We start from the raw sequence: 17,083 nt of genomic DNA on the forward strand, positions 1-17,083 counted from the left end.
GTAATCTCAATCCAACCTAATATCAGTTCCGTATTTTTTTTTTCCGAGTAAAAATATTCTGATGCAGTTAACATCGTATCTATTTGATTCAAATTACTCATAGATTTTCAAAATTGGTACGAACTTTCAGGACTCCTTGTATATTGTAACAGATATAAGAACTATCGATTGGATGCGATAATTACCAGGATAATCGATGTAGGTTTAAGTTTATTGTCTCGAATATAGCAACTGATTATCTTGTAAATATCTGAAAGCAAACAGCCATATGTTTAATTAAACTAAGCGAACGCCATACAATAAAAGCTCTTCATTGGCAGAACAGAATAAACAATATACATTTGCCAGATAACATCGTCATATTTTTGTTAGTCAGATTGTAGTAAAAGTAAATTAAACATGCTACGATAAGCATTTGAAACACTTTATATAGGTAAAAATAATATCGTAAACTAGTAATATACGCAACGTTGCTATAAAAATCGGAATAATTAATTATAATTATTATTATTAAATCGAAACTATTGTAATATGTAGCGGAATTCAATAACCTAGGCAGTTTGATTTCGGAAAAGGCCAATATATCGACTCTGAAATTCAGCACAGAATTAGCAGCGCCTTAAGAGCATTCTGGAAAATAAAAGATAGGGTTTACTGCAATCATGACTTGAGCACAAAAACGAAACTTGCAGTGTACCGAGAAATAATAATACCCACCATAATATATGGAAGCGAAACCTGTGTGCTGTACCGTCTGTTTGTCGGCACATGAACGCATTTAACTTTTAATTTTTTTGCAATAGAGGCACCTGAGACAACAACAAAGAATCAAATGGTACCACTATGTCTCAAACGTATCGGTCCTTGACAAAGCTACCTGCGAGAGCGCTCAAGTCATGATTACTAAATCCGTCTTAAGATCGGCTGGTCGCCACGTATGTAGGATGCAAGAAAACCGTCTACCCAAATATTTTCTTTACTGTGAGCTTGTAGATGGCAAGAGAAACCGGGTGGACAACTCAAAAGGTACAAGGATGTTTTCCATGAAAATTTAAAGGTGATAAGCATGCAGAATCAGTGGGAGACAGCAGCGCACAATAAAACGCAATGGAGAAGAATTCAGTTAAAACTAAGTTAACTGAATTCTCAGTTAACAACGATTACCAAAAAGTAAAAAAGCAACAAAGTAATGAGATTTTTGAATGTCCGGAGTGCGGAAGAGAGATAACATCAGGTATCGGGCTTTTCAGTCACAGAAAAGCTCATGAAAGAAAACGCCTTACGTAAACATCTTCTGATACATGTCAAATACCCGTCAGCGAGTAAAGGCAGTAAGTAAGTACGTAGTACGTAGCGTTCGTTGGGGGGCTACATTTATGATAGAATATACACTTTATTTATGTTATAATAAATTATAATTATTGTTAATAATACGTAGTATTTAATCATTTATCCATTTTACAAGAAATCATCATATCCAGACTTTTATCCTGTATATGTACTCTACAGTTTACGCTGCGGTGTCTATTGTCTTCTATTCTAGAGTATAAAGACGTAAGGACAGACTATAAAGTTTTAACGTTTTAATGGTTTGACTAAAACTTAAATATATTGTCACGGGGTTTCTAACAGGACACTGTCTCCTCAACGAACACCTCAGTAGGCTGAAACTGATAAACAACGGCGAATGCAGATTTTGTGGGGAAAATGGGGAAACACCAGAACACCTTATCACTGAGTGCGCCGAGACGACGACCATTCGTGCCATGAACCTTGGTACGTCTGATGTCGAGGATGGAGAGCTGACCTCTGTGGAGCCGTCTCAGATAATGGCTTTTCTTAAAGCCCTGAGACTGTATGATGAGTTATAACTCGTTATAACTCAAGAAAGGGGAACACACAATAGATCTATAAGGTCGCGGTGATTAACTCCCCTCCTAAACATTCTACATTCTACACTCTACAAAACTTAAATATCGTTCCGTATATGTGTCGGTTTTCTATACACAGCAGTGTCAATAGATCCTCCATTTTGATTAACAAAAACATCTAGAGACGTCAAAGAGAGATTTTTGTCTCCTACAATCGTAAATAAATTTGACGGGATGGAGTGATTTTTTGAATTAAGATGATTGAGAAATGAATCTAATTATCTATCGGTTCCATTTCAGATAATGTATCAGTATCATCAATATATCGAAGCCAGATTTTAGGTTTGACTAGTGCAGAGCTACAGGTATGAGTCTCAAACCATTCCAGTACACATATTATCTATTACATCACTGGAGAGAGCGAGGAACCATAATAAGATAAACCATAACTTTGATCACTTATCTTTAACTTTGCAGTAAGCGAGCTACAGTAAGAGAGAGCATCTGAAGAGCCCCATCATTCCTTTAAAAGGCAGCTAAGTTCTTTCAGAAAATGTTATGTCTGCCTTCAATAAAAAAAATAAATAAAAATATAGCTAATATAAACAACTTGCACGTTTATGTATAGATCCACTGACAATTTGAGGAATCTCCGATATTTATTTTTCCAAGTCTTTTAAGTATTTTTTAAGTGGCCATAGGTACTCTCAGATTGCATACAGTTTATTTAAAACAAGTTTTATAGTTTCAAAATAATTAAGGTGTCTAAAAAATAAATTTAGTGTAATGTGTGTTTATTACAACTTAATAACATCATAACTTTAGATCTAAAATTAGTTGAAATGGAATAATTATTGTAAGATTTCCGAAAGCATGTTTATAGAATTAACTACAAATATTTGATGGAATCGCAATGTGGCAGTTTAACTATTTATGATTAAACCGGAAGTATTAAGATGTGGATAATCTTATAAAAAATAAATTTATATATAAACTTGTTAATCTAAAAGATTAATTGCTAAAATGGATACTTGGTTTGGTTTGGTAAAATACGTGGGACGCTTTTTGGCAAAATACTAGATAATAATAGATTTAAAGCTGACCAGGAACTTTGTAAACCAACTGATGGCTAGGTAATCAATTGAACTGAGAAGACTGGGGTTGGCGACTCATGGTACAAAGAAAACAAGGTATGATCGATAGCGGGTCCAATTTCGTTAAGTTTGCGCATACCACCTGTGACGTCATACACCATACAAAAAAATATCCATATTGTTCAATTGCCACTAATAAAAAAAGACCTAAAATAGGGAAGAATTAGGACAAAACCCCAAAAGTTATGTCAATCATCGAGCTTGACATTTGAAAAATTATTTTCACATTTATTGTGTCATCTGTTTGATAATTTTTTGACAATTTGAAATTGGCGCGCGGAACTTGCTGACCAATGGTGCCGTTTATCACCTGTGACGTAGTGACCAACCTGCGCAATATCATACCTTGTATTCTTTGTATCATGTTGGCGACTGGTCAGTATTGGGCTTCATAAATCTAGCATATCGTCGGCTTTATGGTTAAAAGCCGTATCTCGATTTTTGCTACTTTTCAGGACAGCAATTAAGTAGTTTTAATTATTTATTAATTCTAGTATTTGAGATATAGAGGGCAAATTTTTAAATGAACAAAGAATCATAAAAGTATAGATACGTCAATTTTGTTACGTTAAAAAATGACCCATTAGGCACGTCATGAAGTTGACATCTTGAAATTGCCGAAAATCGAGAGCCTTTTCGTTATAAAGCCGATGATATGATTTAGTTTAATTATACATTTATTGATATTTTATTGTGTTATAAGCACCTTCCAAAATTAATGGCATTTCGTTGACGAGTCATAAAATATAAAAGTATCGTCAATAAAAATCGACAGCTAAAAATAAAACAAATTAAAGATTTTATCTGAATAAAAATAGATTAATTTATCCTGGGTTGGGAACTTTGCTAAAAATAAAGATGCTAAAGTATTCAGCATAGCTATTAATATTAGTTAAGCATATTTAGAAAATTGTAATAAATTTTACTCAATTTTAAATTTGAGTATATTATTTGACTCAAGTCATTTTACTTAAGGGCAAATTCGCTAAAATAAGTAAATTTTTAATGAGAGTCATAAAAGTGCTAATGGAATAGCTTAAATATTTAATGTTCACCACTAAACTAAATATCAGATCTATCTGAATATATTTTAGAGATATATTATAAAAGTTTCTGACAGTTATCTCTTTATAATTCTGTTTAAGTACATATCATAGATAAATGAAACAAGTTTAGATTGGAAAGTGCCCATAAGGACAATGTAAACACTATTTGGCGCTATTGTTGCAACGGTCGCGACCCAAAACTTTTGAAAATTTCGGAGCGGTTCGGCTTTTTCCGGAATTATATCGCCAAATATTGTTTATTTAAATTTATTATTATTTTCGTTTAATTTTATAAATAAAATACAGTGTGTTGCATACAAGAAATTTTATTTTATATAAGGACGAAGTATGAAATACCTATGAAACATTGGAAACCGACGTTATGCCACGATCCACGATGGTTTTTGCAGTTCACAGTTCACAGCACAGTTTTTAAAGTTTTTAATGCCACTTTTTCACAATTATCACCGGTTGGAGTAAATCAAACTTGAATTAAACTCACAAGATAGCAATAATTACTTTGAAAATTGACGCTATAAACACTTTTCGGAATTTCTTTAATGAGAGCGGTTTAGATTTTGAAAGATTATTATGATTTTTGAAGATTCTGACTTTGACAAGAGAAAATTATTTCTGTTTTTGTTTGCCGTTGTTCTTAGCGACCACTATAGCAGCGCTAGATCGCGTATAACGGTCGCGACCCAAAATAATTTCGCGACCTAAATTTTTTACGGGCTTTCCAATCTAAACTTGTTGCATTTATCTATGGTACATATTCTTCAAGATTTTACAATACCAGAAAAGTTGGAAGAAGGTTGGTGACAGCATCTGAATTTACGGGACAGATAAGTTTTGAAATATAAAAACCCTAGATAAAAACATAGACGCACATTGTAACAAAAATGTATTCGTACAGCGTTTTTTTATTCTTTTTTAATTTACTACTTATATTTTACATTATAGTCATATACATTCTGTTTATAATTTATACCAGAATATTAAATTATCTTTAATTAAGCTGGAAAATGAGAATATATTTATTCTATTTTTTATAGGATCTGAAAAGCAATACCTACATATATTTGATATTAATTAAACTTTTACTTAGGGCGCGATTTTTTAATTGTTGCCAACTAACGGACATATTTCAGCGCCGTCTTTGGCGCCCTGCTGACACTTGCGTGTCTAGCCCTAGCAGGCAACTGTTAAGCCCGACCAATCACGTTAGAGTTTTTGACAAACACAAATGAATTAACACACTCCAAATAACCACGCTAACCAACCTGATTGGTCAAGCTTAATAGTTGACTGCTAGAACTAGACACTTCTCTGCTGACTAACTGGAATTTAAATTTCGCGCTGGTGATTCAGTTGGTAGCGCTGCTGTAAAAAATATCAAGTTGCCGCATATAAAAAGGCATTTATTTATTTATTTCCTGACATTGTCATTCGTTTTGACACTTTACTTTTATATTACAAGTTTTTGGTTTAAATAAATAGTGTTGTGATACTTTAAGCTTAAAAAATGTTTACTAGCAGACCTTGCAGTCGAACATTGTTCTTTTTAGAACCTCTTTTAGTGCGAAGTGATACAAGGGAAAGCGGTAGTAATGATCCTTTATGTTCCTTAAGTGCTGTTAAAAAGGTGAGTTTGTTGATGTAAATATTAAGGGCGGATTTACCCAATTCCTTAATTGCTATTCCTTAATTCTTATTTCTTAGTCTCTAATTTGTAATTCTTAATACACAATTCTTTATCCCTTATTTTTTTAGAGACAGTTATCCAATGTCTTAATCCATATTTCTTAATTCTTAAAACTGACACTAGTAGATCAAATCAAATCGTTTTTATTTCGTTGTGTTATTGTGTGCAATGAAGTCCATACAAAAAATTGTAGCACTTTCGGGTTTGTTTATAACCATGGCTTGTTGTGTCGCTACTCTCGTGAATCGCCACCGAGGTTGTAGACGATTTGGGGTTCGCCCCATGAATAGAAGAAAGGACATGGAAGGCAATTTTGGAACTCTAATACAAACATGCCTTCCTTTGAATGGGACGAATAACAGTTCACAAAATACACACAAAATTAACATTTCAAAATTTCACGCATGCGCATCTACACGTTTTCCTTAATCGCTAATTCGTAATCGCTAAAAAGTTAAAAGTTGGGAACTTTCAAAATAAAGAATTACGAACCGTGGTTAAGAATTAAGGATTAAGACATTGTATAAGCAAACTAACTGCATAACACGTATTTTATCTTTTTATAATTTAGCGAATAAGAAATAAGAATTAAGGAATAGCAAGTAAGGAATTGGGTAAATCCGCCCTAACTGTTTATATATTTGTAATCAATTTATTTTTGTTCCTTAAATAATTTTGCTTAAAAGAAAATAAAGTGGCCAACGCTGGGGTGAAGTTTTTTTTACTTGAAATCACTTAAAAAACAACAACAAAACATCCAGTATATAGAAGCCTCCCTAAACACAAAATCATATAAATTTCTCGGCGGAAATGCATCATTATATTTTTTCTGACTCTCGAATAACTGAAATCAGTTATATGAAAACGTGTTTCTGCTTTACATTCTGAACATTTATCTTGTGTAGGTTGTTGTAGTACTACAACATGACTACAACTTATTTTACTACAATTTAGACATCAATATCATACCGAGAAAAAACGAAAATACAGAAAAATAAAGCATTAATCCAAACCAAACCAAAACAACCCTAACCAAAGCAATGAAAGCACGCTGTAAGCTAAAACGCGTCTTTTACGATTTCCAATTGCCGAGTACTTTTCAACTCTTGCTATATTTTACAATATTTTATCAATAAATGAAAATGGTACACTTCCACAAGAGGAATTTCTAGAATGAAAAACAGAAACGTGTTTCCATGTAACTGGTTTCAGCTATTCTAAAGCTGAAAAACTGAAAATTATGCATTTCCGCAGAAAAATTTTCGTGACTTACTATTTGGAAAAGCTTCCAAGTACTTCCAAGTTTAAAGTAGCTCTGATTTCAGCTATTTTAAAGTTGAAAAACTCGACCCCCCCCCTTCCAACTACTAATTAAACAAATATTTCTTACATAACTGATTTCAAGTAAACAGTGTCGTATTTCCCATTACGCACAATACGCCCAGGCGTAAAGCGGCAAACTTTTAGGGGCGGCAAATTTTCAGGAAAAAATACGATAAATTGCGGCAAGTTGTCAAAAAAATAATAAAAAATGCAACGAAGGCCAGCAGAATTATTTAAAAAGATTATCGAATGCTAATCCGAACTTTAATTAAATAAATATTTCTGGTGTGGTCAATCTATATCATATTTCGTCCCATTGCTGCCAAAAGTCACTAACTTACTTTTTATTACTTCCGAGAAAAATGCGTCGAAAGAAGAATTGCATTGCATAAAGATGTTATAGTTAGTAACTATTCGGTATTAAAATAAAACATAAATAGCCAGAAATCGTAGTTAATGACTTTTGCAATCGATTCTCCGCTTCAAAACATAGTTAGTGATTGAATTTGGTTGTTCGGAAAAATGTTAGTTAGAGACTTTTGGCAGCAATAGGACGATTTATTTTACGTCGTTACAGTTCGAACGGAGACAACTGGGATAAAAATCGCCTAAACCGATTCGAAACTGTTTTTATGTCAGTTTTTTGGGAAAACATATTAGACCAATTCTATAAAACCAACAAAGTTCTACAAAGCGTCGATATTGATACTGGTAACGTAATTGAACTCTTCTTGGCTCTGATAAATTTTGTAAAATCTTTGAGAAATTCAGTCATGTTTGAAACATAAGCAGACAAGGCAAAAAAAATTATGGAGAAAAAATACGATGATGACCCTCAAAAAATCGAAAAAGAACACACTTCTCCCAGGCGAAACAAGAGATGGAGATACAATTTTAACAGGGAGGGAGCAGCTAAAAATTGAAACGTATTTTGTTATACTGGATAGGGTTACAATGGAACTGCAGAAACGTCAAGAGGCGTACGACAGCGTGTTTAAAAAGTTTAGATTCTTTTTTGATTTCAAAGAAATTTCCCAGGAACAATTAATACAAAGCACCAAAAACTTACAAACATTCTATAAGGATGACTTGGAAGATGCTTTTACAACAGAATGCTTACATTTTTTAGTAATAGTAAAAGAGACCGATATTCAACGCACACTGTCAAATATGCTTTCATATATTCGAACTCATAATTTGGAAGTAGTTTTTCCAAATCTGGAAATTGCTTTACGGATATTTGTATCCATGGCGGTTACAGTGTGCTCAGCGGAACGGTCATTTTCCACACTTAAACGATTAAAATCCTATTTAAGGGCCACTATGGAATAAAATTGTTTAAATGCCTTAACAATATTAACAATAGAATCAGATTTAACTACAAGTATAAATTTTGACAACATTATTGATTCGTTTGCTGCCATTAAATCCCGGCGTAAATTATTTATTTTTTTTTATTTCTACGAATTCATTTGTTGTTTACTTATAAAAATAAATTTTCAATATAACATTTTTGTTTTATTTTTGTTGTTATAGCGAATATAAGGGCGGCATTTTTTAAGTGACGTAAGGCGGAAATTTGGTAAATCCGGCACTGCAAGTAAACGAAAATAGCCCTGATTATTCGATAATGATCAGTCAAAAATGAAAAAAGTAGAACTGGTTTTCACTTTAACTGAAAGTACGAATTTACTGATCATTTAACATGAAAATGTGTTCTGACGTTCATTATTTGTTCAGTATCACTGAATCAGTCAGACTGCGTCAGCGAAACTGACAAGTGAGAACCCGCCTTTACAAAACTAATTTCAAATTTTAAGTAAACGAAACTTGAGTCCAAAGCTGTGCCGGCCAAGCTTAATCACATGACTAAAAGTTTATTTGGTATGAACTGTACCTAAAATCTTTTATTGCCAAGTATTTTGAATCATTTTTTATCGCTCCGTATATCTACGTTAAGCAGTACTTTTTCTTTTTTACTTTTCCTTTGTATAAATCGAAATCCATGTTAGCAAGTGTGGTCCCTAAAGTGTAGGTTTATCAAGTAATCAATCGATTAACAACGTATCTCAGAATGTTTATCTTTTTTTATGTCCTTATTGGTGCGGCACTGAGCAGGACGCAACAGGAAGAGCGCTAAAACTTTCGCATCGCTTCAGCTTCAGTTTCAGTTTCGCACCGTTCGGGTTATCGTCGCAGATCGGCGCGGAAAATTTATCAAAATCTCGATCGGCGTTTTCCTCGAGTTGAAAGTTTTCCAGAGAGTTTTAAGGTAAGTTTTCTTTTCGTATTTATATGCAGATATAATATTTTACATTTACAATATTTTAGGAATCTGAAAAAGTGTATCTATACAATAATTTAACTCGAAATATCATATCGATGCGTGTTTTTAACAATAATAGCAATAAAGAAATGAGTTCTTATTTCTGCGCTGTGATAGATGTGTGCAATGTATTGTGTACTTTTTTAAAGTACACGATGACAATGATTATACAGTTTTACTTATTTTTCAGTGATTATGATAAGTCATTATCTATGACTATGATTACCTGTTTCAAATCAGAGTTAGTCCAGGAGGCAGTGAAGATGTTCGTTACTTATTTTCCCAGTCAGTAAAACACCCATATAATTATTTAGTATCTTATTTTAAGCAAATTTCATATACAGGGTGTTCCAAAAAACATGTGCCTTCTCTCGTGGGGAGATTCCTCACGTAAAAATATGATTTACTTTTCATATCAACATAGGTCCAATTCTGCTTTGTTTCGTAGCTACAGGGTGTTAAAGTTTTAATAATCATTCGATTTATTATAATTTTTTTCGAAGTACTTTTAGTGATTCGAATGAAACTTTGAGGGAAAAAGTTGCTATAAGTGCTATTTTAGTGCTAGAAAAGTGTCGATCAATTCATCAGGAACGTGCATATGGGTTATCATTAGAATATTAAAAAAAAAGACATGTGCACCCCTGACTTTTCTCTTTTGATATCAAAATTGAGTAGGGCGTTTAATGCCAATTAAAAGTTATCTCTAAATATTTTGTCGAATTTGGCCTCCTTGATGAGATAAACGCAATTCTATTAATCACAATTAATAAAATTAAAATAAAATTCATAAATTACATATTTTACCTCATTTATTATTAAATATTATTACTATTAGTTATTATTACTATTAGTTCAACCTACAGCAATTTTTAATAAAAAAATAATGGTAAAAATAATTTTAAACAGTTATAACATGCTGTAAGACTAAAACTATGCATTTTCATACCTATGTTTATAGGAACTTTTTTTCATATTTTTTTTGAAAGGAATCAATGAATCCTTTCAAAAATTTCCTGACAAAAGTTTCATTGATAGTGGGATTTGCGGGAGCCTGCCGGAGTATCGAGTTGACAAATCTGCAGCTGCAAAATGTTAAAGATGAAGGACAATGCATTAATATCATTATTCCATTTACGAAAATAAAGATATGACGAGATTTTTTTATAACGAAAGGGAATGTTGAAGGAATAAATATGGTGGAAATGGTTCGAAGATATATAGTTATGCGGCCAAGCAACACAGAGCATACTCGATTTTTTGTGGGGTACAGAAATGGAAAATGTATTAAGCAACTCGTTGGCATTAATACTTTAGGGAAGATGCCGTATAAAATAGCATCGGTCGTAACTCTTCCAAATCCACAACAATACACTGAACATTGTTTCCGTAGATCGTCTGCGTCGTTGCTTGCAGATTCAGGAGTAGATTTATTAACTGTTAAAAGACATGGTGGTTGGCGCTCTAACACAGTGGCAGAGAGCTATATAGAAAATTCCAAAGAAAATAAGAAAAAAGTGTCATGTAATATTTTGGGTAACATTTCTGGCAATGATGGTCTTCAACAAGTTCAAGCACTCAATTTACTTTCTAAAAATTCAACTCACCTGTCATCGTCTGGAATTAATTTAACTAATTGTAGTGATATTATAATTAATGTTTACAAGAAATAAACGTTTTAGATACCTTTTTTTGCTTGTTTCTCATTTTAAAATTTGCGTGTTATTATGAATTCATAATAGCACTAGTGCTATTATGAAAGCCATAATGACATCCAAATGACAATGTTAAATGTGTCATAATGACATTGTCGTAGATACATTTTTTTAAAGGTTGTTTATTGGGTCAATGCAAATTAATAAAATTGCGTTTGTGTATCTCATCAAGGAGGCCAAAATCGTTAAAATATCAATAGACAACTTTTAATCGGCATTAAACTGCTTACACTATTTCGCTAGTAAAAGAAAAAAAGTCAGTGGCGTACATGCTTTTTTTTAGAAAAATATTCTAGTAATAACCCCCATGCACGTCACTGGTGAATATGTCGACCCTTTTTTAGCTTTAAAATATGTCGCATTTATAGTAACTCATACCCTAAAAATTTTACTCCGACTGTGATTTTGTAAACTAGGACCGTGATAACCTTATATCTGCGAATTTGAATTTTTAGGCGTTGCGATTAGCGATATTGTTGCGAATGTAATTTTGTGGTCTATTGAAGCATTTTAGAGTAAACTGCGATTAAATTTTCTCTCTCATATTATTTATTTATAGAGAAGGTATTATTTTTCTAGAGCCACGATTATAATATACCGGGTATTTCTCATGGGTTAACTTTTTAGAACTGCCTTTTCACCGCAAATTTTCCCATATTTTTTTTCTCATAAAAAAAAACGAGATTTGGAATGTTATTATATGACATCAATTAGGATTGATTGACGTATTCAATTGTTTTTGGCCACTTTCTGTTTTACTGGAAATTACTACAACTTTGATTTTTAAATGGCACCTTCGGTATTTTTTACTTTATTCGATAGAAAATGACACTCTGAAGAATGGCATATCATATGGAAACTTTTGACATTTTCGCTTAAAAAATTGTATTTTAAATTTAGAATGTCATGGCTGTGTTAAAAACACTTTTTCGTGTCTTCTCCTGGTCAGTCAAGAGATCCCCAAATCGTATTGACGTGAAACTTCTGTACGCGCGATGGGTGTAAAAATTGAAAATTGAAGTAAGATGTAGCGTCGTAACTCGGACCCTATGTGAACTAGCGGGCTGAAACTCGGAATGTAGATGGGCTCGAAGAGCCCTATCTTTTCATGAAATTTTGACGGCGTTCATGCACTGTGAATCTCCATCATTAATGGCGAAAAATCGTCCGATTTAATGGGTCTTTCTTCTTCTTATCACGCTCTCTCGTGCCGAAGGTTGGCGATCCAAATTGTAATTATCTCTGGAAACTGCAGCCCGGAAGATTTCCGCAGACGAGCGTGCAAACCATCTCCTTAAATCTTTTAGCTATGAGTTCTGGCGTCTTTCTACCTGGTCTTTTCCCTTGCACTTTGCCCTCTATTATGAGGCGCAGTATTTCGTATCTATCACCTCTCATCAAATGACCCAAGTATTGCATTTTTTTTTCCTTGATGGTATTTAGTATCTCTTTTTGTTTCTGCATGCGCTGGAGTACTTCATCGTTGTTGGTGATCCTTTGTACCCATAAGATTCGCAACATCCATCTGTACATATACATTTTACATTTCGAAGGCTTCTAGTCTCTGTGAATCCAGTGTCCAGCTCTAGTAACTGTAAGCTGTAAGTATCCATAGAGTAACACAGAGAAGACGTAACATCTGGCCATTCGAGTTCTTGGAGTGATGGGTCTTGGAGCGTCGTAACCAATGTTAAAGAAACTAAAAACTAAATCTACTGATTATGATTAACTCTTTTGAACTTTTATGTCAGTTTTTTGGGAAAACATATTAGACCAATTCTATAAAACCAACAAAGTTCTACAAAGCGTCGATATTGATACTGGTAACGTAATTGAACTCTTCTTGGCTCTGATAAATTTTGTAAAATCTTTGAGAAATTCAGTCATGTTTGAAACATAAGCAGACAAGGCAAAAAAAATTATGGAGAAAAAATACGATGATGACCCTCAAAAAATCGAAAAAGAACACACTTCTCCCAGGCGAAACAAGAGATGGAGATACAATTTTAACAGGGAGGGAGCAGCTAAAAATTGAAACGTATTTTGTTATACTGGATAGGATTACAATGGAACTGCAGAAACGTCAAGAGGCGTACAACAGCGTGTTTAAAACGTTTATATTCTTTTTTGATTTCAAAGAAATTTCCCAGGAACAATTAATACAAAGCACCAAAAACTTACAAACATTCTATAAGGATGACTTGGAAGATGCTTTTACAACAGAAAACTTACATTTTTTAGAAATAGTAAAAGAGACCGATATTCAACGCACACTGTCAAATATGCTTTCATATATTCGAACTCATAATTTGGAAGCAGTTTTTCCAAATCTGGAAATTGCTTTACGGATATTTGTATCCATGGCGGTTACAGTGTGCTCAGCGGAACTGTCATTTTCCACACTTAAACGATTAAAATCCTATTTAAGGGCCACTATGGAACAAGATCGTTTAAATGCCGTAACAATATTAACAATAGAATCAGATTTAACTACAAGTATAAATTTTGACAACATTATTGATTCGTTTGCTGCCATTAAATCCCGGCGTAAATTATTTATTTTTTTTTTATCTCTACGAATTCATTTGTTGTTTACTTATAAAAATAAATTTTCAATATTTGCTGTTATAGCGAAATAAGGGCGGCATTTTTTAAGTGACGTAAGGCGGAAATTTGGTAAATCCGGCACTGCAAGTAAACGAAAATAGCCCTGATTTCAGCTATTTTAAACGTGAAAAACTCGAAAGGAATGCATTTCCGCAGAAATTTTTTTAAATAAACAAATATTTCTTACAAAACTAATTTCAAATTTTAAGTAAACGAAACTTGAGTCCTTGTAAACGAAACTTGACTAAAAGTTTATTTGGTATGAACTGTACCTAAAATCTTTTATTGCCAAGTATTTTGAATCATTTTTTATCGCTCCGTATATCTACGTTAAGCAGTACTTTTCCTTTTTTACTTTTCCTTTGTATAAATCGAAATCCATGTTAGTCGATGTGGTCCCTAAAGTGTAGGTTTATCAAGTAATCAATCGATTAACAACGTATCTCAGAATGTTTATCTTTTTTTATGTCCTTATTGGTGCGGCACTGAGCAGGACGCAACAGGAAGAGCGCTAAAACTTTCGCATCGCTTCAGCTTCAGTTTCAGTTTCGCACCGTTCGGGTTATCGTCGCAGATCGGCGCGGAAAATTTATCAAAATCTCGATCGGCGTTTTCCTCGAGTTGAAAGTTTTCCAGAGAGTTTTAAGGTAAGTTTTTCTTTTCGTATTTATATGCAGATATAATATTTTACATTTACAATATTTTAGGAATCTGAAAAAAGTGTATCTATACAATAATTTAACTCGAAATATCATATCGATGCGTGTTTTTAACAATAATAGCAATAAAGAAATGAGTTCTTATTTCTGCGCTGTGACAGATGTGTGCAATGTATTGTGTACTTTTTTAAAGTAGACGATGACAATGATTATACAGTTTTACTTATTTTTCAGTGATTATGATAAGTCATTATCTATGACTATGATTAACTGTTTCAACTCACAGTTAGTCCAGGAGGCAGTGAAGATGTTCGTTACTTATTTTCCCAGTCAGTAAAACACCCATATAATTATTTAGAATCTTATTTTAAGCAAATTTCATATACAGGGTGTTCCAAAAAACATGTGCCGTCTCTCGTGGGGAGATTCCTCACGTAAAAATATGATTTACTTTTCATATCAACATAGGTCCAATTCTGCTTTGTTTCGTAGCTACAGGGTGTTAAAGTTTTAATAATCATTCGATTTATTATAATTTTTTTCGAAGTACTTTTAGTGATTCGAATGAAACTTTGAGGGAAAAAGTTGCTATAAGTGCTATGTATTTTAATGCTAGAAAAGTGTCGATCAATTCATCAGGAACGTGCATATGGGTTATCACTAGAATATTTAAAAAAAAGACATGTGCACCCCTGACTTTTCTCTTTTGATATGAAAATTGAGTAGGGCGTTTAATGCCAATTAAAAGTTATCTCTAAATATTTTGTCGAATTTGGCCTCCTTGATGAGATAAACGCAATTCTATTAATCACAATTAATAAAATTCATAAATTACATATTTTACCTCATTTATTATTAAATATTATTACTATTAGTTATTATTACTATTAGTTCAACCTACAGCAATTTTTAATAAAAAAATAATGGTAAAAATAATTTTAAACAGTTATAACATGCTGTAAGACTAAAACTATGCATTTTCATACCCATGTTTATAGGAACTTTTTTTCATATTTTTTTTGAAAGGAATCAATGAGTACTTATTTAAAATTATCGCAAGTAAAATGATATTATAGTTATTAATGATACAAGTTCGATACGAACATCATAATGAAACGCGTGTAACGTTAACGTGTTAACTCGGCTAACGCCTCGTGGCTTAGTTACACAAGTTTCATTAAAAAGTTCGTATCGAACGTGTATCATTCAAAATTTAATCTACGACGCGACAGGAGGGACGATCCAAAGAGATTTGATTTAATTTAAAAGATCAGAGATATCCTCATAAAAATTAAAATTCAAAATTTTCAGGTGCCCATATTAGTCGACGCCGTGGTAACCGTGCTTGTTGATTGTTTCCATTTTGATTTTGACAACTCAATTATTGATGTTCAATTTTGTGTTAAACGTTCAGTTTTAGCAAAAAGCAAAAAATAATATTAATATGGGTGATTCTGATTCTGAAAGTGTCCCTTCGGATATTGAAGGCATTGCGCGAAACGTTGTCGATTCCCTACTTCCGGAAAAATCAAGAAAAATGTACGAGCAAGCCTATGTAAAACTGGAAGATTGGTGTAAAGGGAAAGGAATCCAGAATAGTAGTAACGAAAAGGTTCTGCTGGCATATTTTGAACATCTTTCAAACATAGGAAGGCTTCATCACTTTGGGTATATTATTCCATGCTACGTTCAGTTATATCAGTGAAGAAAAATACAGATATTAGTAAGTACGTCCATTTAATTGCATTTCTAAAAAGAAAATCGGAAGGGTTTCGTCTTTTCATGAAATTTTGACGGCGTTCATGCACTGTGAATCTCCATCATCAATGGCGAAAAATCGTCCGATTTAATGGGTCTTTCTTCTTCTTATTACGCCCTCTCCTGCCGAAGGTTGGCGATCCAAATGGTAATTGTGGCTCTGGAAACTGCAGCCCGGAAGATTTCCGCAGACGAGCGTTCAAACCATCTCCTTAAATCTTTTAGCTATGAGTTCTGGCGTCTTCCTACCTGGTCTTTTCCCTTGCACTTTGCCTTCTATTATGAGGCGCACTCTCATCACATGACCCAAGTATTGCATTTTTCTTTCCTTGATGGTATTTAGTATCTCTTTTTATTTCTGCATGCGCTGAAGTACTTCTCGTTGTTCGTGATCCTTTGTACCCATGAGATTCGCAACATCCATCTGTACATATACATTTTACATTTCGAAGGCTTCTATTCTTTTTTCGGCCTCTGAATCCAATGTCCAGCTCTCACATCCATAGAGTAACACAGAGAAGACGTAACATCTGGCCATTCGAGTTCTGAGTGATGGGTCTTTGGAGCGTCGTAACTCAATGTTAAAGAAACTTAAAAACTAAACTACTGATTATGATTAACTCTTTTGAACTGTTAAGCTATAGATGCATACACAGAAAATCATATACCTAGTACAATATTTAAATATTAATATCGCAATCGCAGTTTCATTTGCGATTCGAGAATCACAGTTTTGCTCATCTCTAGTTTTTAATACGGTATTAATTTTAAATTTAACTAGGTCTATCGCTGAAATTTTTCTTAGTTAAACTCGAATTGAAAAGCTATCTATGTAATCACGCCGTGGTACTGTTTATTCAATAATAGTTAAAACGGAACAGATTAAGATTGAACCTGTTCTTCCGGAGCAATATAGACA

The 17,083-nt window shown here is 33.2% G+C and overlaps 1 protein-coding gene across 1 annotated transcript in view; it reads left to right on the forward strand.

The window, feature by feature from the left end:
* Positions 1-14,285: 14,285 nt before the first annotated feature.
* Positions 14,286-17,083, forward strand: part of LOC115891600 (adenylate cyclase type 8-like) — a 286,870-nt gene continuing 284,072 nt past the window's right edge. The window contains exon 1 of the mRNA XM_030912111.1: positions 14,286-14,394. The gene's annotated coding sequence lies outside the window, so the exon portion shown is untranslated. The remainder of the gene's footprint in view (positions 14,395-17,083) is intronic.

Source organism: Sitophilus oryzae, unplaced genomic scaffold (genome assembly GCF_002938485.1).
Source record: "Sitophilus oryzae breed Bouriz unplaced genomic scaffold, Soryzae_2.0 scaffold_1188_pilon_pilon, whole genome shotgun sequence".
Taxonomy (NCBI): domain Eukaryota; kingdom Metazoa; phylum Arthropoda; class Insecta; order Coleoptera; family Curculionidae; genus Sitophilus; species Sitophilus oryzae.